This window comes from Apodemus sylvaticus, chromosome 16 (genome assembly GCF_947179515.1).
Source record: "Apodemus sylvaticus chromosome 16, mApoSyl1.1, whole genome shotgun sequence".
Taxonomy (NCBI): Eukaryota; Metazoa; Chordata; class Mammalia; order Rodentia; family Muridae; genus Apodemus; species Apodemus sylvaticus.
The window spans coordinates 84,286,994-84,310,153 of record NC_067487.1 but is presented as its reverse complement, the minus strand read 5'-3'; the positions used below and the strand labels follow the sequence as shown (position 1 = coordinate 84,310,153).

At 38.5% G+C, this 23,160-nt stretch overlaps 1 protein-coding gene across 1 annotated transcript in view; it reads left to right on the top strand.

The window, feature by feature from the left end:
• Positions 1-23,160, top strand: part of Kiaa0825 (KIAA0825 ortholog) — a 465,970-nt gene that overhangs the window by 406,660 nt on the left and 36,150 nt on the right. The window lies entirely within an intron of this gene.

The window sequence follows — 23,160 nt, the reverse complement described above, 5'->3', positions numbered from 1 at the left end:
TTCCCCAGCTATCTTCTGCCTCCATACATGCAACATAGCATGTACGCCAGCATCCCATAGATACAAAGTAAATAATAAACAAATAGGAAAATCTGTTCAAGTTGCTTAACTGGGTGTTTCATCGATAAATAGAAATATAGAGGCAATTTAATATTCACTTACATACACTGTCATACAATATTATCCTCTTAAACATAGCTTACATTTCATGTGTTTAATTCAAAGAACATGAGTGACTTTTCTTTGTCTAAACTCAAGATAGGCTCTCACATGTTTATGATTTGGTCACCTACTTAAAAAAGATAAAAACAGGGAGGGGCCTTTTGCAGCAAGTGCCTGTGAAGTCCCCAGGTGGGACAAGGAGCCTCACTTTTCTCATCTGTGAAATGGATATAAGAGCATACATCTTACAGAACCATTTACAGAATCACTGACATACACATAATTTTCACGCAACCACCAGAGCCATAGAAATACTCAAAATGTTTGCTATCAGTATTTAAAACTTTATATGGTAGCTTTTCATGCCATTTTCTATGTATCTGTGGTAACTTCTGTTCTAATCTATTCAAGGATAATTGTTTTGCAAACAATCTTGTAAGACAGAGGTAGTAACTTCCTGAGGGTAAAAATCAAATTTGCTTCTCTAATATGAAAATACAAATAACTGCTTCCTTCATGGTGAAGGTGGGGCTGGACTGCCAGGGAGAAAAATGTTCGTTCTCAGCCTAAGGGCAACAGGAACCTTCCTTTACCTTTTCTCCTGCGTTCTTACTTTGCTGAGTTCCCTTACAAACCTCCAACTGCTGGCTGCACTTCTGCAGCACAGGGCTCTGTCTAAGCTGAGAGTATTTAACTGTAACACTGTCAGTACGCACCTCCCGTGGCCACTCACCAGTGGGCATGAGACGTGTGAATTTGAAGCTCCTGTTCTTAGTCTGGACATTGAACACTGTTGAAATTCTGATTGTGCATGATGTATAAGTAAGACAAGAATGTTCAGTTTGACTTTGAAGAGTTAATTTTTCATCTGACTGTGAAAAGTTTGAGAAATACAAGATTACTTCACATTTAAAAGTTTTACTTGTCCAGATATGATGAATGTATGCTGTATAAATCCTTACTATTGAATATAAAGTATCATAAATACATTCAAGCCACACATTAATGCTGTAGTACATCTTTAATATCAATCATTTAATAGAGAGCGTAGCTTTACATAGTAATTGATTAGTAAAAGTGTTAATGCAAAACAACGCTGTAAATGTACTTCTGTAGCACACAATCTCTCCCATGACTGCTCAGTTAGTTCTGATGTAGATACATAATATCAGAAGGCACCGGTTCTCGTCTGTGTGTGCACAAGGTGTCTAGTCACATCCCAGAACCTAAGTAAGAAAACAGGACCTAGTGGTCAAAGTTGGTGAAGAATGTACCCTGTGGGTCACACGTGGGCAGATGGCTCAGCGCTGAGCATGTTTGTAAATGCAGTAATTAAGCTGAGACGATGCCTACAATGAAAGAAAAGTGAGTCTCAGGTAGGACTCAATATACAAAATGAAGGAGTTGGATTTTACTAAGAAAAAAAATGTTTTAAAAGAGGGAACAAAATACATGTGCTGTAACAGAATAAAGGATGAGAGAACTCAAGCCTTGGGCAGACAAGGATTCCTTGTGCAAAGTCCACTAGCCATGTGGCAGATGAGTTGGAAAGTGTAATTCAGAAACCAACAGGTGATGAGGTGTGGGGAGCCGAAAGCCTTATTCTTCCAAACAACATTAGTACAAACAGAAACATTAAAGAGAAACAGAAAGCTCAAGGATCTGGTAAGCCAGAATATCTCAGCTAAGGAGAAAAGCTTCCGTGTATTTGCAGTGCTACAAAGCAGAGGTGGCTCTGTGAGATTAGCCCACAGGTGGCACTATGTATGGCAGGGCTGAAAGCAAAACTAAGCACGACAAACACATGGCCCCGCACACAGTGTTTCTAAACCATGCAGTATGTAGATATTCAGTCGCACTCTCAGGCGTTTCTAGGCTAAAGAATGAGCAGTGAAAAAGAATCCACCAAGAAGACCAGACAGAATAGTAGCTAGAAACATTTTATACCTTATTGTTAATATTATTCCTGTCCTATTCCTGGGTAAAAGTAGACAAGAAGATGAAATGGTTAAAAAAAAAAAACAAACCTTAGTTTAGAGGACATAACCAAAATCTAAACTATGACCATGTTTATAAAAATCAAAGTGTCGGATATGTTTTCTCTTGCACTCCACCTAGGTTTAGGATTCTGTTAGATAAATCACTTCTCATTATATTCCAGGCAAAGCTGTTAACAAGGAAATTAAAATCTGCACCTAGGCTTAATTTCCTAGTGCTATTTTCTCTTTGATGTATGCATCTCCGAGTTTAATGATGGGGTCTGGTTTGATGCCCCGCCACTATGTCTTTGCTTTTGTTGCTCTCTGTGTGCTTGCACTTTGTTTTTAAAATGGAGGACTTTTTTTTTTTTTTTAGTCTAACACAAGCTTATTTTTACTTAGTTCATTGAAAGGTGTCACCTTCTACTTCTGTTGCTTCTTGGGTACTTTTATTCTTTGTCTCCTGAGCAGGCACAATTACTGTCGCTACATTCTGAAAATATGGCTTGCAGAATGTGTTTCCTAGGCATATAATTTCAAAAGTGCCAGATATAAGAACGACTCTAAAGCTATTTGATGAGTTCTCTGTTACATCTCCTTATTTGCTTCCTTCCCAAAGAGATTTTTTGATTTTTTGCTCAGCGCCTGCTTATCAGCTACGGTTCTGCAGCATCATTATACTGCGAAGATTTGCTTCCGCGGAGGCAAGTGCACGGGCCTTGACTGAAGCAGTTGCTAATCATGTTGCACTAAGCAAATAAAAGTCAGAACCAACCTAATCTTGCTTGCCTAATATCAGTTTCTGCAGACTTCAAGTGTAATGTTCTAATCACTGGCGCAAAACAGCCAATTAATTTGCTTTCCCTATGTGTTTTTACTAGCCAAGACACATAGGGGAACAGTCTGTTCGGCCATAATCACGCTCCACAAAGATGGGAAATGTTCCCTTTGAGCTTCTAATCATTAGGCCAGCCGAAGTGAAGACAAGCCCATTGACAAGTGAGAATGGCAATAATTTATTTTCTATTGATGGGTTGTGACAAATCATGTCGAAGCAGTGGCTGCATACTGTGGGCTCTCCTAAAGAAGACTGTGATGGGCAAAGATGAAACCCTTCACAGCTCATTTAGTCCAAATGTAGCCACCTGGGTGGTGAATCGGTTCAACATACCAGCCCAGGCATTCCAGCACAAAATTAGATCGCTAACAGGCAGGCTATATAGGGGTTCCTGGAAGGCATTAATCAACAGGGTTGAGCTGTCAAAATGCAGACTCTGAAATTAAGAAACACCAAAAGGATGAAAATGTGGCAATGCTGTCAAAAAAATCAAGAATGTAATTCCTACTGCAGGATTCTAGGCACCGATAAAAAAGCATAGAGGAAAAATAAATTGTAAAAGGGTAAAGAAAAACATTACCCTTGATGAAAGTGTTCCTAACATTTTTATACATTTTAATTAGTACAGCAGCATGAGGATTTATGTAAGCATGAACACACCCCTTTTCAAGTCCACACTGACAGGTCAGCTTACATCCAACTCCTCCTTAGTCCCCAGTAGTTCATTTCTTATTCAAATTTCCCTTCTACCCAGACCTACCAATGTGTGGAACATTTGGTATCTCAGCTGCCTCTGAATACCAACACTTCAAATCACAGAATTCTTGGGCTTGCACAACCTATTTTCTTAGCACTGTTTTTAGTGGAACAGAGATTTCTTGAATTTGGTATTCTGAATCGGATTACATGAGTGTGTTTGTATGCCTAACACAAGTGTGTTTCTGGGTTACATTTTAATCAGCATAACATTAAGGGTTTATTATCTGTTTTCATGTTATAAAAAGTATTTAATGCCATAAATCTACACAACAAAGTTTCTCTTTTTTTTCTTTTATTCGATATATTCTTTATTTACATTTCAAATGATTTACCCTTTTCTGGCTCCCCACTCCCCAAAAGTCCCATAAGCCCTCTTTCCTCCCCCTGTTCCCCCATCTACTCCTTCCCACTTCCCTGTTCTGGTATTCCCCTACCAAAGTTTCTAAAGCTAACCAAAATTCTGCTAAGCAAAAGATACAAGCATCTTAATACCTCATGAATAGTCTAAATCCTAAAGAGTGGTTTCCTATGAGCACCATTTGCATGTCCTAAAGGGTGACCTGTAGATCACACACATCAGCAGGGCCTAGAGCCTCACTGAAAACATGGATGTGCACTCCCGCTCTCCATCTACCGTGGGCAAATCTCTGGCCCCAGAACATGAAGACTTGAAACCTGTAACCATTGCACTTACAGACTTGTTCCCTTTTAGCAACAAGCTCTACTTCATTTTAAACTTCAAACACTTCTTTCCAGTATGTCTAACACAACTCCACTCAGATACATCATGTCCTGTCTTGTACAGTTCCATGCATTTGTCTATGCTGGCCCCTTCCTGTAGAATGCATCCCAAACCTATTCACATGCTCTGAGTTTCAACTCAAATGCTTACTCCTCTGTAAAGCCTTTGTGTAACTCTCTGGCCTCTGTGTCTGGCTTTGTTTGTGTCTTTCCACAGCATCACCATCTCATCAGGCAGGTACCTGTGTACACGCTTCATTTCTCAGATGCGAGGGATTTCACTCCTTCAGGCTCATGTTTTACATGTCTTTTAATAGCTCATTACACCTACCTCATTGCCTTGTGATATATGCATAGTAAATGTTTGTGGAATTGAACTGTTGAATAATAGATGTTAGTTCATTAAAATCTAAGCTTTATGCTTTCAAGTCATTCATGAAAGTAAGTGTTCTTTACACTGTGCTCAGAGTTCTCATTAAAATCTTGTAGTATGTCTTCTCATGAGCAATGTGTGTTATGTATGTGTGTTTGTAAGCATGTATACATGTATATCTGAGTGTGTATATGTGTGTGTGTGTGAATGTGTATGTATGTGTCTGTATATGTATGAGTGTGTATATGTGAGTGTGTGTATGTATGTGAGTGTGTGTATGTGTATGAATGTGTGTATATGAATGAATATGTATGTGATTATGTATCTGAGTGTTTTATTGTGTGTGAGAATATGTATATGTATGTGAGTGTCTATGACTATGTGTGTGTGGTCTATTATTTTACTTGTTTGATTTACTTACCTATAGTTTGTCTTTAAAATTTTGTTTGCCTTCATTTTCCAGTTAGCCTTAGAGATATGTTCTCAGAGAGAATGTTAATATTTTAAGTCCTTGGCTGATACACATATGTAATGAATTAATTGAATATAAGCTACTATCATACCCTATTTATTTTGTAAATATTTCACATATTAATGACAACACAAAAGCAAAAACCACATGCATTTAAATATTTGAGAGTTTAGTGTGGTTTAACATTCACTGGCTATACCTGATGTGATTAATAATTAGATCATAATAGCATAAAACATAGGAGCCAGGTTTGGTGACCTGAGAAACAAAATTGACCTGCTTGTGAATAAATAAGTGTGTTGCTTTGCTCTTCTACAGTCAGGAAGTGTAAGAATACTTAGAGCAGGTTATAGGCAAATACTATCAGTCTCATCACTCCTAAAAGCATTTTCTCTTCAGCATGCACTATACGGATTTTTAAAAACCCTTTTATCTATATTAATGCTGTGGGCTTTAAAAACACAGAAATATGTGAAAAGAATGTTTGCAGAGTATGTGAGAAAGATCAAACAAGCAGGCTAACTCTAGGCAAGTCCAATCTGATAGAATAAATATCTGTTTGCATGGGTCTTTAATAAGTCACCTTTGCAGAGCAAGGGATGAGGTGATGCCCATTTGAGTGCCAAAGCCTATTCAAGCAGAGAACAAGAGTTGTGAAGATGTGGTAAAGTATCCGTTTAAATCTAAGGCGATCTGTAAGCATCTTCTCCTCACACCTCGGTTTGTTGAGGACTGACTGGTATGAAAAGAGCTCTCTGGGGAGCACACATTGTACAAATGTCTCTATCTCCATTTAGTAGGCAGCTCAGTGGGGTTTTCTCTGAATCAGTTGATAATTAGAATAGAGTATGATATTGCACTTTTATTTATATTAGGTTTCTTGTCATGGGCAACTAGGGAACTCCTAGGTATAACTAAAACCTAATTTAGAAGAAAAGAACATTGCTGTCTCAACTTCCAAATTGAAGATTAAAATAATAATAATTCCTGATACAGCAACATAACACAATTTCAAAATAAATAACTGATTTGGATGAGTGCTCTCCATTTCTGCAAGCATCCTTGACAGCAGGGATATGCTTTCTGTAGATCCAGTTCAATCCTCCACAGTTTCTTCTGTTGCAGAGGTATAGCATCTATAAAACCATTTTCATAAATTTGTGTCATCTGAGGATAGCAGATTAGTACAAAAATTGTTAGTGTAGCATGAGAAGACTTTATGTAGGAAAACAGAAGGAATGGGACAGTTAAAGCCAAGAAGAGAAAGGGGTGAAGGGATCCATGGTTTGAGTGAAATCTTTGAGGTAGAAATAGCTAGGCAGTGGACTCAACATTGGTTCACAAAACTGACCTCATGCTATTTATGATACAATATTATTCAGATTCTTTAAGGAGATTCCCAAATAGGATTCTTTAACAGAGCCGCAAGTCGCAAATAAACAGAAACTAAGTTGTCCTTTAGACTGTACTATGCCCAGTCCATCAGCAGAAATGCATCAACTCTGACCCACCCACAAAACCTGAAAGATCAAAGAAACATAATCAAAGCTAGATGAAAAATTAGCACGTCAGAAGGAACACATGGAAACAGGAAGTGTTGAAAGAATAGTTCTCCAGGGCTGCAAATAGCAAGGATATGGATAGCAAGACTGTAGAAATGATCTTAAAATTAGCTCAAAAATCGAGACCTGGAGTACATGAGAAGGCCCAGTGGGTAAAGGTGCCTGGCATCAAGCCTTTTAACCTGAGTTCAATTTTCAATCCCTGAAGCCCACATGGTGAAGTTCTCACATATTAATCCTCTGACAGCCCCCTACACACACACACACCATGAAATAAATGTTAAAGGGGACACAGAAGACTGAAATAGAATAAAAATAGAACTGGTGAAAATTCGGGAAGAAATTCAATAGAATGAAAAATTATTATGAACATGATAGATCCACTGAAAGCAATAAAATATGGAATATACACTCCTAAAACATTAAGGGCTGGGTTGGGAAGATGAGTCAGTTGATAAGGTGCTTACAGCACCACCATGAGGACCTGAATTGAATCCCCACACACATGTAAAAATCTGGACATGACAAAGGATGTCTAGATGCCCAGTGTTCGGGAGGCAGAGACAGGAAGACCACAGGCTTGCTGGCTAGCTAGTTTCACCAAGGTAGTTCTGGGTTCAGAGAAAGATCCTATAACAGAAAACAATATGATGAGCTATAGAGGAAGATACCCACCATTGACTTCTGGCCTCCACATGAACACACTGTTGCATGTGCCACAGGACATGTGTGAACATGCACACATACACATGCACATACATGACATAGAAGAAAAAATCTTATAAAGCATTTAACAAAAAAATTATACAATAAATGTTACAGAGGGGATGGATATCCAGAGAAATATAAAATTGGTATTTTAAAGAAAGTTGGAATGAAACAAAAATTAACAAAGTGAAGACAAAACAAAAAACAAAAACACAAGTCCCAAGAAAAATATATGAGCTATATAGATTAGGAAAACTATAAAGAAGAATCTTTATATTTCTTTGGTATTCCAAGCTTCTAGGCTAATATCCATTTATCAGTGAGTGCATACCATGTTTGATCTTTTGAGACTGGGTTACCTCACTTAGTATGATGTTCTCCAGCTCCATCCATTTGTCTAAGAATTTCATGAATTCATTGTTTCCAATGGCTGAATAGTACTTCATTGTGTAAATATACCACATTTTTTGTATCCATTCCTCCGTTGAAGGACACCTAGGTTCTTCCAGCTTCTGGCTACTACAAATAGGGCTGCTATGAACATAGTGGAGCATGTGACCTTATTGCATGCTGAAGAATCCTCTGGATATATGCCCAGTAGTGGTATAACAGGGTCCTCAGGAAGTGTCATGCCCAGTTTTCTGAGGAACCGCCAGTCTCAGCCATCTGAATTTCTTCAGGTGAAAATTCTTTGTTTAGATCTGTACCCCATTTTTTAATAGGTATATTTACACAATGGAATACTACTCAGCAATTAAAAACAATGAATTCATGAAATTTTTAGACAAATGGTTGGAACTGGAAAATATCATCCTAAGTGAGGTAACCCAATCACAAAAGAATACTCCTGGAATGCACTCACTGATAAGGGGATATTAATTAGCCCAGAAGCTCTGAATACCCAAGACACAATTAGCATAACAAATGACTCCCATAAAGAAGTAAGGAGAGGGCCCTGATCCTGGAAAGGTTGATCCAGCATTGTAGGGAAGCACCAGGACAGAGAAAAAGGAGGGAGGTGAATGGAGAATGGGTGGGCAGAAGAAGGCTTATAGGACAAATGGGGAGGGGGGAACCTGGAAAAGGGAAATCATTTGGAATGTAAACAAAAAATATAGAAAATAAAAAAAAGAAAAGAAAAAAAGAATTTATTAGAAGTTTTTCATCGATGGATACAAATATATATAGTTACATATAAATAAATATATAAGCACATATATAGTATCATTCATATATTTATTTATATGTAATATATGCATATATGGCTATCTATACGTGTTTATGAATTTTAAGAGCACACAGCACCTAGTGAAGAAACATTTCTCCAAATTTTAACAATATTCTCTTTTGCACCATTTTTTTCTTCCTGGGGGAAGGAGAGAGAGACGGAGAGAGAAACAGAGAGAGACAGAGAGAGAGAGAGAGAGAGAGAGAGAGAGAGAGAGAGAGAGAGAGAGAGAGAGGGAGAGAAGGGCATCTGACAGTATGTGCAGACAGGATGCTCCCAGGCAGGCCTGGCGCTCATATCTGAGAGGATGACACAAGGCGTGGAATGAAGGCATTGTCCTTGAAGAGCTCCCAGTTACCTTGGTGGTCTTTGGTTCACATGAGCTTGAACACAATGCCAGCCCTGTGAGAAAGAAAAGGGATTTATAAGGAATCAAGCTGAGATATTTTTAGGTAGCGCTTGTATTCCTCTTTCACAGATAATCCATAGCTTTCTCGTCCAAGTCACAAGCAATTTTTCATTTGGGAACTATTTAACCCAAAGTTCAATGCCACTGCAAACTACTTTAACCTTTACTTAAAGCAGTCTAAAGGGGTGAAATGTGGGTGCATATTATTCCTGCTAAATATATTTTACTTTATGTCAGTTTTTGACTTAAGGAAATCTTTGCTTACATTGGAAGTTATCAGAGGAGTACAAGTTTGCTTACATTTGCATAAACTACACTGCTCTGATTACAAAATGACAAAATTACAAAAATGAATGACTAGATGCATTTACTGTGGTTTAAATCCTATAAATTCATTCGTACTGCTGTAAGAACCTTTGAAGGTGTTCACAGATGCACTGGTTAATCCAAATGTTCATGCAGACTCCTAGTCCGACTTTCTTTCCCTGAGGTGCCACTGTGTCAGGAAGACCCTGGTACACGGATGCAGTGGTATCAACTCAAGGTTACTAGGTGTTTTGTGATAAAAGTACTAAATGTGAAGACTATCATAGGCATAGCAGGCATATCCTTTCAAGATTGTCAAAGTTCCCAGCTTGGCATATTAGTTCTCAAAGTTTATCCAAAAGACAAAAGAATAAAATGGTCAGTTATGAATATGAGAGGAGATGAGGTATATCTAATATGGGTAATTTACAGGTAATTTGTGCTATTGTGGAAACTAGATCCTCAAATACCTGCTAAACTGGCAGGCTTCCGTCTGTTCTTGCTTTGCAGTCTAATTTACTTCTTGTCCATATAAATTTAAACACTGTATTATGCCCCCCCTGCCAGGTCTTTTATTAGGGATATGTCTTTACTTTAATTGCCAATTGGAAATGTTTTTTCTGAAAAACACAATTCTTTGTTTCTTAAAATTAATCATGATATAATCTCACAGCTGCTCATTCAAACTGCGGACCATTCATACTTTCTAAATGGCTAATAACAAATTGCTCACTGTAATTTCGCTTTTGCAACTTTTAGTTTTGTGTATTATTTTGTCCTCCAAGGTAAAATGACAGAGTGGATATAGTACATAAAAACCAAGATCATCAGTCTTTCACTGCCGATCACCTTGTTTATGCTTAACCAAGCATTTATTTATTAGTTCTTAATGGTAAGGGCTACAAGGTTACTACACCTGAGAGAAAAATCTGTAAGACAGGTTTTCTAATTAATCACTGGGAGGGTTCAGAAAGGTCTAGCTTTTTCTGTAAACTGAAGCATTTATGCACCAAATTGCAAGTGTCAATTGTGAAAAAAAGCATGCACTGTGTATTTCTTTCATTTCTATAATTCCATTAGGAATAATGAACCCCTTACATATCTCTGTGTACATGAATGCCATATTAAGCGCATGTCCTCTGGGTGCAAGCAAAAAGCAGAGGATAAAGTCCCTTGCTACAAAATTTGACAATCTGTGTCATTCCACATGACAATCTCTGGCATGCACATGATAGAAGAAAAGAGAGCTACCTGCACACGTTGTCCTCTGACCTACACACACAGCGAGACATAGGTGTGCATGCACATACACACAGACAAATGTAAAACAAAACTAAGGCACCTGTTCATGTGATGACATGGGGCTACTTCTGAGAAGATCCAACAGTAAAATCAAGTGTGTATTAGTAATACTATAATGGCACCCACAGTGGTCATCTCACAACTAAAAGCTCTAAGACAAAAAACAATAGCAACAATTTATGACCACCTGGAGTTAACATTTCCATGGTCACTGTGGTCACGCCATATGGAACATGTCCCAGTGGTTAATTCACACAAAGAACTATAACTCAGTGTGGTAGTGATTCTGATGAAATACTAGCTCTACTGATGATAACTCTTTTTTTTTCATTTTTATTGGTTATTTTATTTATATACATTTCAAATGTTATTCCTCTTCCCAAATTCTCCTCCACAAACCCCCTATCCCCTGCCTCTATGAGGGTGCTCCCCCCAACCCCACCCACCCACTCCTGCCTCCGCGCCCTAGCATTACCCTACTCTGGGTCATCAAACCTCCACAAGCCCAAAGGCCTCTCCTTCAATTGAAGCCAGATAAGGCCATCCTCTGCTACATAAGCAGCTGGAGCCATGGGTCCCTCCATGTGTATTCTTTGGTTGGTGGTTTAGTGCCTGGGAGCTCTGGGAATCTGGTTGGTTGATATTGTTCTTCTTTCTATGGGGTTACAAACCCCTTCACCTCCTTCAGTCCTTGCCCTAATTTCTCCACTGGGGTCCCTGTGCTCAGTCTGATGTTTGGCTGCGTGCATCCACATCTGTATTGGTCAGGCCCAGACTGTCCACAGTAAGGGGACAAACTCCAGCAATATTTGCCTGTGTATTTAGGGGACTCACTTCCTTACCTAAACTGGCATCTGTTCTAACCTGTGGTGGAGTAGTCAGAAGCAGAGTACTTAAGAGATCTGCCAAGTCTTTTCTTCTTACTGCTGGCAAGGTCTCTAACATTACGATCACCACATTTGCCACACTGCTAGAATATCTGAGCAAATAAACACATTCTTTATTTAAAGTAGAGTACACGCAATCAACACCCCTGCTGCGACCTGCCTCTTCCTATTTTCACGTTCTTCAACCACGGCACAGTAGGTAAGGATATCTCATTCTTCAAACACTACCCTTACAATCTGTCTTTCCGTTCTCCCCTTCGTCCCTCTTCATTTCTATGACCCTTACATTTCTACTTCATTTACAGAAAATGCGACAGTGTCATTTAAGTGCACTGCAGCTGTTCACGGGCCTTGCCGACTCCTGGCAAAAAAGGTCATAGGTCCTGAGGACACACTTCATGTCGCTGAAGACATAGTGTCTTCCATGCTTTCTGACCATATATTAACCAGAGGCTCTATGAGTGTTTTCAGAGCCTCGAGTACCTGTTCCTCCAGTTCAACAACAAAACAAAAATACTAAGAATAGTCTTTATATGACAGTCAGTATTCAAAATTATCTGTTGTAATGAAATTTTAATATTTTTTTAATTTTTGAGATTATAAAGACATCATTTCCCATTTCTTCCTGTGAATGCTCCCATGTACACTTCCTTTATCTTTAAAATCCATGGCCTCTTTTTAACTGTTGTTACATTCATACATAAATACATACATACAAAGTTTATTTTTTTTTTGTTTTTGTTTTGGTTTGGTTTTTTGGATTTGGTTTTTTTTTTCGAGACAGGGTTTCTCTGTATAGCCCTGGCTATCCTGGAACTCACTCTGTAGACCAGGCTGGCCTCGAACTCAGAAATCCACCTGCCTCTGCCTCCCAGAGTGCTGGGATTACAGGCGTGTGCCACCACCGCCCGGCCTAAGCGAGGTAACACAATCACAAAAGAATACACATGGAATGCAATCATTGATAAGTGGATATTAATTAGCCCTGAAGCTCTGAGCACTGAAGATACAATTAGCATATCAAATTATTCCCATGAAGAAGGAAGAAGAGGGCCCTAATCCTGGAAAGGCTTGATCCAGCATTGTAGGGGAGTACCAGGACAGAGAAAAGGGAGGGGGAAAGATAGGAGAATGGATGGAGAGAAGAGGACTTATGGGACATATGGGGCGGGGGACTGGGAAAGGGAAAAGCTTTTAGAATGTAAACAAAGAATATAGAAAATAAATAAATAATAACACAAAAAAGAAAGCCAAAAAATACATACATACATACGTGTATAAGTACATGTGTGTATGTGTATGTGTAAGTATTTATGCATATGTATATATAAAACCAAAAATAACATCTGTATGAGAACCAGTATGTGAGAGTAAGACTTGCTGATAATACTTTCACGGAGTAGGAGGTTCTTTCTCCTCTGTGGGTTGATTTAGTTTGGTTTATTTTATTTCCTTTTAGCAAAAGTAGAAGCAAACAGGACAATGGAAGATATAGACTCATGCAGTTTGCAGGTCTATTGTCAGAAGTTCTACTGTTGCCTCTGTTTTATTTGGACTGTTAACTTCCTTGTCTAATATTTCCATTTGCACTTGTCATAAGCATAAAATGGTACTGATATGGAAAGTTTCCGTATCAGTGGGGCTCAGTGGGGAAGGCACTTGGCAAATGTGATGACCTGAGTTTGAGCCTCAGAACCTGTAGTGTAAGAACAGGCCTGACACCCAAAAGTGGAGCTCCAGATACAATGCTATGGCACGGACACTCACCTGTACAAACACACACAGTGGTGTATACACACGTGCATACACGTGCACTAATAAATAGTAAGCAAAAATTAAGTAGAAAAGTTTCAGTAGTAGAAAAATAAAACAAAAATGAATGGAGAGAAAAAATAGCTACAATTAGAGAAAACTGTTTAGATGTTGGCATGTTCGTATTTGGTGGTAAACTTGTTGAGTGAGTTTGCTTCCATCTGAAGTGAAGCACCTGCCTTTCATGGCAAGGTAGATTCCAGAAGCCCCAAAACAACCCTCCCCTGAGATGCAGGCGTTAGCTATGTCTTGTCAAACAGCAGAGCCCAGAGTTGGTAGGGTGTGCTCAGAGAACATGGGCAGATCTCTGTTAGTGTCATTAGCATACGTCACTGTTAACACATTGTACTCTACCAATGAGTAAGTCCACTGAGGAATAAGCAACAATATTCTGTTAAAGAAGAGAAATATGGGTTATGATTGTGACTGGCAAGAAAATTTATCTTAGTCCTATTTTATAATGCTTGATTTTATAAAACATATCTGGACTTTTAAGCATTCAGTATCTACGGCTTATATACATGTATAACAATATCTGTTGTGCTCTCTGTTGATATGAAATCATAGTTTTAAATTTTGTATTAGAGCTTAATGAATGGCTTAAGCTAAGGAAACCCTAAGTGCTACATCAGTGTAATTGTTTATACCTTCTCTTGTTTGGAAAAGGATTTAAGATTATATGTGTCCAAATCACTTCTGATTATAACACAGATTTCTTCATGAAAAAAATAACTCAACTGAAAATATATTTTTAAAATCAGCTTTAAGGAATTAGATCTAGACATCACAGAGTGAGAAGAGATTACTGATTTGTAGTCTTGTAAATTCTACCTCTGCTGTTTGGCTCCATGGCATTAAGTCATTTCCTCTTTTTCTTATGATTGCGGATTATTTCTATTTAAGAGTATTGAATGTATGTATGAGTAAATCCCATCTGAATGCAGGTGCCCACAGACACCAGATCCTTAGGAGCTGAAGTTACAAGTGTGAACCACCAGACAGGAGTGCTAAGAACCAAACGTGGGTTCTCTGGAAGAGAAGCAAGTGCTCCTAATTGACGTATCCATCTCTCCAGGTCCCTTCACCTTCTCTCGGGATCTTTGTCCCTAGCCAGGAGAACATCAGAAAAGCCTGCATTTCCATTCAGATTAAGTGAAATGATAGAGGGGCATTAAGGACTCCGGTGCCCAATGTGTAATATTGGTTAGCTTAGAACCTCAAGTAACACATTGAAAAATAGGCAAATGTAATTTAGATGCTACTTTCTGGTTGTGAAAACTCAGTAAAGAATGATTCAAAGCCAGGGGTAATAAGATGAAATTGTGTTAGTTGAAAGGGCTTTGAGGCCATAAGAGATTCCCGGCAGCTGGAGGCAGGTGAGGCTGCCCAGCTCCAAATCATTGCTGAAACCTGACAGCACCAGTGACAGAGACGGGTAAATGGCCCAAAGTTCAAGAAGATGGCTGGATTCACCATAGATAGATGTCATAGCTAGAGGTGAGTGACCCTTGTGACCTCACATAAGTAAAGAAATATACAGACTGTATTTTCAGGTTTACAAGGTTTACAGAAGAGACTTGAAGTAAAGTTTGTTGCTAGGAAAGCTAGGAGCATGGTATAGAGGGTAAAGAGTGACCTTCAGGGCAGAGCCTGAGAAGGGCAGAGTGGTGTGGGGATCACGCTCAGGCAGCCAGCTACGTACCTAGCAGAAAACTGACTCCTAAAAAAGGGCAATGTGGCCAGCCATTTTGTCGCCGCTACAGTGTTTTCTTCTGGGTGAGCGTCAGCAGCTAAGGGTGATTTTGCATCTCCCTGTCTCTCACATCCACAGCCACTGCCCCTCCACCTCCTCATGCCAAATATCTCAGATTTTTAATGCTTTGACCAATAACAAGGCAGTCTCTTTTTGTTACCCTTAGGGCGTGTCCACACACATAGTCCATACCTTACAAAGTCTCACAAAGCCCTAAGGGACAGCAGCAGAACACAACAACAACAACAGGAAGTGGTACATACATACACTACACTCCAGACCTACATATACTACTTTAGCTAGAATCCAATCTGTGAAAATTTCTCAGCTTCTCTGTGGCTCAGGTTTCTACTCTAAAAATGGAAATAATAATAAAAAAGCATGGTTCATGGGTTGTTCCGAACATACAGTGGGATTAATATATTCAAGGCTCTGATAAGTATCTGGCACATTTTAAATGTAGTGTAAATAATCTATAGTAGATGAGCAAATTAAATATAAATAATTGGAAGAACATTCAAAATAATGATTAAAAGAATAGATGTTGGATCTGAGTTCAAATCCCAGTCATGCAATTTACCAATGGAGTCACCTTGAACAGTGTTTAGTCTCTCTAGACTTCAATTTCTTCATGTATAAATTGTGAAGAATGCTTTGTAACTGTGAGGATTAAGGGACCCAATACATACAAAGCACTTAGTAATTAATAGTCATTATTATTAGCTTGTAGCTTATCCGTCAGGCATCCGAGGAGGCCTCACACAAACACTGCTCCTGGCCCCTCCTCACCTCTATAGGGTTGCTTTCAGCAAGTCATTTGAATATATATAATCAGCAGGGCTTCAATAGCATACCTTATGCACAATAAAAAGGAAGATAATATAGACATGGGTAGAGAGGAGAGGTGTAGACCTGGTGCAAAGGAAAGATTGCTCTGAGAATGTTATGGCCTTAGCTCTAGGCTGTTGTCACTTATAAATATCTTGGGAAGGTTTTCACTGCATATAGCTGTGGGTTTGAGGGCTAAGTAGAGTGTCCCAGTGGGGATACCAAGTGTGCTACCATTTCCAGGAACCCCCTTTCTCCTCGATGATCCTTGTGGGATGCATGTGGATAAGCAAGCCTGACTTAACCAGTCACCAGACAAAATCCTCTGTATCTAGTTTCAGTCCTGGGTTGTTCAGAGCAAGTTCCTGTTTGCTGGTTAAGTGTCCACCCTTCAATACTAACCATTTGGATGCCTCAGACCCCAGATCCCTCGCAAACAGCAAGCATCCATACTAAAAAGTACTTTAAATAATCATGTCCTCAAAATAACAATCTATAAAACATAAACAGTAAATTTCTTTTACCATAAAAGAAAATTAGATTATCATAAATAGCGGCTATAAATCATGTGTGATCTGTCTGAGCTTTTTATGTGCCATAATAACTAATCACTTGGCTATCAGGGCACTGGGGAAATTACAATAAATTAGATTTGGTGGGATACGCACCACATGAAAGCCCAGAATATTATAGAAGTGACCTTCACCTTGCATGATGTCATAGAAAAAAATGATACCACCCTAATAACTTCATAGGGTTAATTAGTTTCGGAGAACACACAAGAGGCAGCGATGTCACAGGGCTTTTTTTTTTCTTTCCCGTGGGAAGTTGGGCTAATAAAAATGAAAAACATTTCAAGTAGCTGGGCAAGAAAGCACGGGAGCTGCTCACAGCCAGGACGGCGGAGTTGGCGCCCCCTCAGAGGGCCATTCGCTTCCTCTGAGAGCCAAGGATCTCTTTTGTTTTTCAGCCCTGTGCATCTTTTCCCAACCCTGTGTGGGAATCTCTCAAATAACCACCGTTTCCAGAACCTGCTCTGATGATTTTTTTTTTATTTGCCAATGAACATAAATTTATTTAATCAGATAGGGAGCTCAGATAAGGAACCCTGGGCTTGTCTGCACAAAGCTTGCTGCTTTGTTGGGTTGCTCCACTTGGAGCCCAGTGGGGGGGAGGAAAAGTTTCCACAGTCATGCTGATTTCTCATGAATAGCTTTGCTGGTGTCAAAGGCAGGCTGCAGCTCTGCCCTGGCATCTGGGGTACAGAAGGCTAATTCTTCTGAATAGAGCCATTGATGATTGCATTTTGGGGAACCTTAATCATAGAGTAATTAGGCTTTAATTCTTAAAAAACTTACAATTAATTGGATCTTTTATACAACTTTTTTGTTTGATTTAAAGTACTGTGTAGGTTAGTTATAGAAACTCAATTTAAACGTGGTTTTAATTAGAATTGTTTTATGATTTTAATGAGGTTTAAAAGTCTCTTGATGAGTAGATTGTATAATTACGGTATTTCAAATGATTGGGTAAATGCATACTTTTATAATTTACCTTCTAAGAAACTGTATTTTTACGGAAACTATTATTTTTCTCATGATGGATTGTTTCATTTTGATTTCAGTTTTAGTGGGGATGGACGCTTAGCCCTGCGCCTAATCATGCAAAGGTTTTCTTTCTACAGCGGCAAGAAACTTCCACGAAAGCAAAAGCATCAGGCAGGAGCCTAAGGCCACAGTTCACTTTAGTCATAAAAATATTGCTGTTTTAATAATAAAGGGTTATGATTACTGCTAAAAATTTCAGCTAAGAATTTAAAATTCTACATAACTTGGCATAAATAAGTTACTTGCAAACAGTATATCTTTCCGTAGGAAGACACACATATCTTTAGGCAGTGACTTGAAATTTTTAATGAAATTTAATATTAAGTTATTTAATGTATTGTCATAACAACTGACAGTGAGTACTTTCAATAAACATGGGAAACGTTTAAATCAGAAAATCTAGGAAAATAGTACAACATTACTTCCTTTTTTAGTATGTCTCATTCCTGTCCATATTACATAAAGTAACTAGCACTCAATGGTGTCCTACTGGTTTTTGAGACTGCACAGACAAGGAATGTCTAACAAATGATTTAACTGCCCACTTTCAACAACACTGTTACATTCTACTTTCTATATCTCCTTCCTTTTCTTTCCAGCTTAAGTCTGATTATTTACATGTGTCTGAAAAATCAGTCAAAACAAATTCACAATATCAAAAGAATATGGAGGAGACTCTGGTCATAGCCACAGGTCTAGAAAAACAGATCTTGTCATGCCATGACAGAAACTCAGTAAACAGGAAAAGAAAAGAAACACACTCAATTTGATTAAGGGAATGTATGAAATTCCCAAACATGACATGATATAGGAAGATCTAGAATTAGGCAACATCTCTATCTTCTCTTACCACTTCATTTAATACTGTTCTGAATGGATAGAACAATAAAGCAAGATACATAAAGTGCATGCAAGTAAGAAAGACAGAAAATTTGTTTGTATTTGTACGTGACCAGGTTATATATAGAACACTCCAAGGAACCACAAATAACTAGGAAATGTAATAAAATTAGCCATAATAAAGGATACAAATTCAATACAAAATTTATCTTTACACACCAGCAAAAGACAATTCACAGTGAAAAATTAATTGTACATTTCCATGTATAATAGCATAAAATACTCAGAAATACAAATAACAAAATATGTGGATCACGTCCCTTTATACTTAGAATCAGGAGGTCAGGACTAAATGGATGGTTTACAATCACTGGCTGCACCAGAGGACACACTTTGAATCCTAGCACCCTCATGGTGACTTGCAACCGTCCCCAGGGATCTGAAGCTTTCTTCTGCCCTCCTAGAACACCAGACACACCCATGGTGCATAGACATGCATATAGGTAAAATATTCAAACATAAAATAGTAATAGTAAAAACAGTTTAAGGACCTGTAAAATATGCCAAGCATGGTGGTACGCATTTCCCTTTGTTCCCAACATATACCAGGTAGAAGAAGGTGGATCTCAGGGACTTTGAGTCTACCCTGGTCTGCATAGAGAGTTCTAGACAGGGCTACATAGATAAAGCCTATGTCAAAACAAACAAGCAAACAAACAACAACAAAAAAAACCCTTAAAATACTACAGAAGACAATAAAACATTTCAAAGTAGAAGTAAAAATAAATAAATTGAAAATACTCTGGGAACAGAGATTGCATTTTAATCAAATTTGCTCCCTGATGAAGACGTCAAAGTATGACTCTTTGCAGATGATATGATAGTATATTTAAGTGACACCAAAACCTCTACCAGAGAACTCCTACAGCTGATAAAGAACTTCAGCAAAGTGGCCGGATATAAAATTAATCAAACAAATCAGTAGCCTTCCTCTACTCAAAGGATAAACAAACTGAGAACGAAATTAGGGAAACAACACCCTTCACAACAGTCACAAACAATATAAAATATCTCAGGTTCAATAGATGCCCCAGTGTGAGGGAATGTGAGGGCGGGGAGGCAGGAGTGGGTGGGTCGTGCAGGAACACCCTCATAGAAGCAAGGGGAGGGAGGGGTGGGGTGTCCTGGAGAGGGAAACTGTGTCAGGGGTTAACCCTTGATTAACTGCTTCATTCTCTGTGAATCCAGGGTGTGAAATGTGCTCTTCTCCACTCTCCTCACCTTGACACAGCGCTCTTCTTTCCAGGCCGTTCTGGCTGTTGTTATGCCACAGAGTGCGTTGGTTACATTAGGTTAATAGAGCAATTATTTAATTGGCTGTAATTTCATTGGCATTCCGATTAACTTAAGGAAAGCGGCTCAATCTCTGTTTACATTTGCAAAGCCAATATTATGGTTTAAATTATTGCCTTTGGATGAATTCGAAAATGAAAGCCTGATAATCCTTAAAACAATATTTACAGGGGAGTCTTTGTCTTTATAAAGAATAAAGGGATGGAAACAAGAAGGCATTAAATCATGGGGACTTTTAATATTCATTCTGTAATCACCTCACAGTCTCCAGGCGCTTACCTAACCTCCGAATTCTTGTGGAGAAAGCCAACTCTCTTGCTTTCTTTTTTCCTATGAAAACATAATCTGTAACTTTGTGTTCTCCTTTCTGACTCTAGTATGCAGGAATTCCAAATAAAATTGCATTTCTCACAATGCAAATGTTCTTCCCCAGTACAAATTCAACGAAAATTGTCAACTTCAAAATGCAGGCATTTTTCACTAGCAGCTTCTGATCTGAAATGAGCTCTACCCAGCAGTGGTTAATAAAATTACTGAAAAAGACTAAAACTGATTTTATATACTCACCAATTCTGAAGACAATATGTCAGGAAACCTGTTGTCAATAATTTTCTGTGAGCTACACAGTGCTGAAGTGGTCTGGTGTTGTTCCTCCTCCCTTAAAGCTGAATAACCCAAAGCAGCCAAACAATGCTTGTGAGGGAAACTGTGCCTTAGAGGAACGTAAAACATCACACACACACACACACACACACACACACACACACAACTGAAACATGCTTAACAAAATAGCTCAAACAACAATATGAGAATCTTCTCTGATACTGAATAAAATCAAATTAACAATATGTAAGGCCTGGATAATTTATGAGAGTAAAGCAAAGACAGTTACCTGGAAAGGAACAAAAAGTAGACTGGATTCAAACTTCTGTGAGGTGTTAAGTCTGTACAACAATATGACAATATCCACAGCATTGTTTAGCACAATAGCTTCTTGTTTGACTGACTGACAGATGAATGCCAGAACAGTACTTAGGTTTCCTTATAACTTCACACAAGGGTTATCTCATAGTAAACGGTTCTTATAAAAACTCAGGATCTTAGAAAACCTCAGAAATTAGTCTTGGGTGTTGGCAGCTCTGTTGTGTAAAGTATGGGGCTTTGTCAGAACCCACCAGCTTTTCCATAGTGGGCCCTTGTTGCTTAGGAGCTCACATTACACCGGTTTCCTGTCTCATTTTGTCATCTCCAAGCTGTGGCAATTCCTGCCTTTATTATGGAGTTTCCTCTTTTGCAGGATACTCAGTTGTATTGTAGATGTGCCTTGATTATGCTTCGGTGGATGCTTTCTCCTGGTTAGATTAAGACTGTCTAGTAAAGAGCCACATGTTCTTACCAGGGCATCATGCCGGGCACCATTAATGCTAGCATGGTTCATTACTCATGCTGCTGTGTCTGATCACTTGATTAGTGTTTATTTTGAGGATCTTCAGGGTAGAGTTAATGTTTTATAACTATACTATATGTGCTATATGTTTTATAACTATACTATATATACTAGTTTTAGCATGCATTAAGTGGCAACTGTCCCATTCTGTTTTCATGACTACAGTGTTCTCAATCCTTCATATTTATTCATTGGAATCATAGTTGAAAAAGGAGCTGTCATTTCTCCTCAATTTACTCATTTATTTTAGTATGGATCTCTGAATTATTACTTTATTAAGTGATTGCAGTTATAATGCTGTAGTTATTATAATGGTCAAGTCTGAAAACATTTAACAGTTGTTAACTTTTCCACGTTAACATAGCTCCTATGTTTCTGTGATACACTGGCCTCTATTGTAGAAACTTTCAATCCGGATGCTGGGTTTCTACCCCACCTTTGACCATTTAGTTCCTACATCAACAGCCATCTTTTCTTCTTCTCCTTCACTCACTTACCTTACTTTTAAAAGAATATTAATTGTGTGTGAGAGAATGTGTGTGAGTGTGTGCGTGCATCTGCCTGTCTGTATTTATCTATCTGTCTGCATGTCTGTTCACAGGATGATTCTTTCCTCCCACCATTTGGGTGTCAGGTCTTGAACTCAGGTTTGGCAAGAAGCACATTTACTCGCTGAACCATCTTGCTGGCTCTACTTCCTCACATTCAAATGCTGCAGATGCTTTCTGTGTTTTTCCCGTACTCCTTCTATAATCATTTCTCTCCAAAGAGGACAGATTTTTGTTTTTTAATCCCTTATTTTTAATTGCAGAAAAGAATTCAAAGCACAACAAGGTGTTATTACATTTTTTATATGCCTAGCCTAATATTATTATATAATACTATATAAATAATAAATATTTATATTCCTAAATATAACTTGATCAATCTGTATAATTGTGAATATCATTTTACGACTGACTATCGGTGTACTGTTCTGTGTGTACCTTTCCCCAGATTTCCTCATTGGCCTATTCTTCTTTGTGTATGGTTGAGACCTCATGGTCTTTCTCTAACCCACTTTCACCTATCTGTTGTTGTTGTTATTGTTGTGATTGTTGTCCTTGTTCAGCTAATGTTAGATAGCCATGTTGGTAAGACTGTATGCGTGTAACTTCTGAAGTTACTAGGGGACAGTTTGAGAGAAACTTTCTGATCCTCTGTCTCTTATTTTTCTGCCCCCTATTCCACAAACCTCAGGTTACAGGTGAGTTTCATAGATGTATCCACTGGGACTGGGTTCCACAATTCTGCATTTTAGTAATTTGATTGTTGTTTTCCATAATGGTCTCTATCTATTGCAGGGAGAACTTTCTTTGATAAGAGGTGAAGACTAAACTTGTCTGTAGGTATTAGAATAAATATTTTGAATGTATTTAGGTATCACTCTGGGTTGTAAAATTGTGGTCATAGGCTTTCTCCTAAGAACCATGATATCACCAGCTCTGGGTAATTGGCTAGGTTCCAGTGCCAGGCATGATTTCATTGTTGTTGAGAAAGTTTTAAGTCCAATGAAAGAGCTGTTGGTTACAGCCAAGTAATACATGCCACTGCTGCACACTTAAGTTATGTACCATGCTGGCCATTGTTGTGGTTCATAAGTGTCTTATATGGGTGGACTGTTGTTTGATTTCTTCCCTTAGAAGCTTGCATCTTACATTCTGATACTCTGAAAGGTAGTCCTCAGTAGAAGGAATTCAAGACATTTCCAGAGCAGGGGAGCTCTAGGTGGTGCGCTGCATTCTGCCATATGGA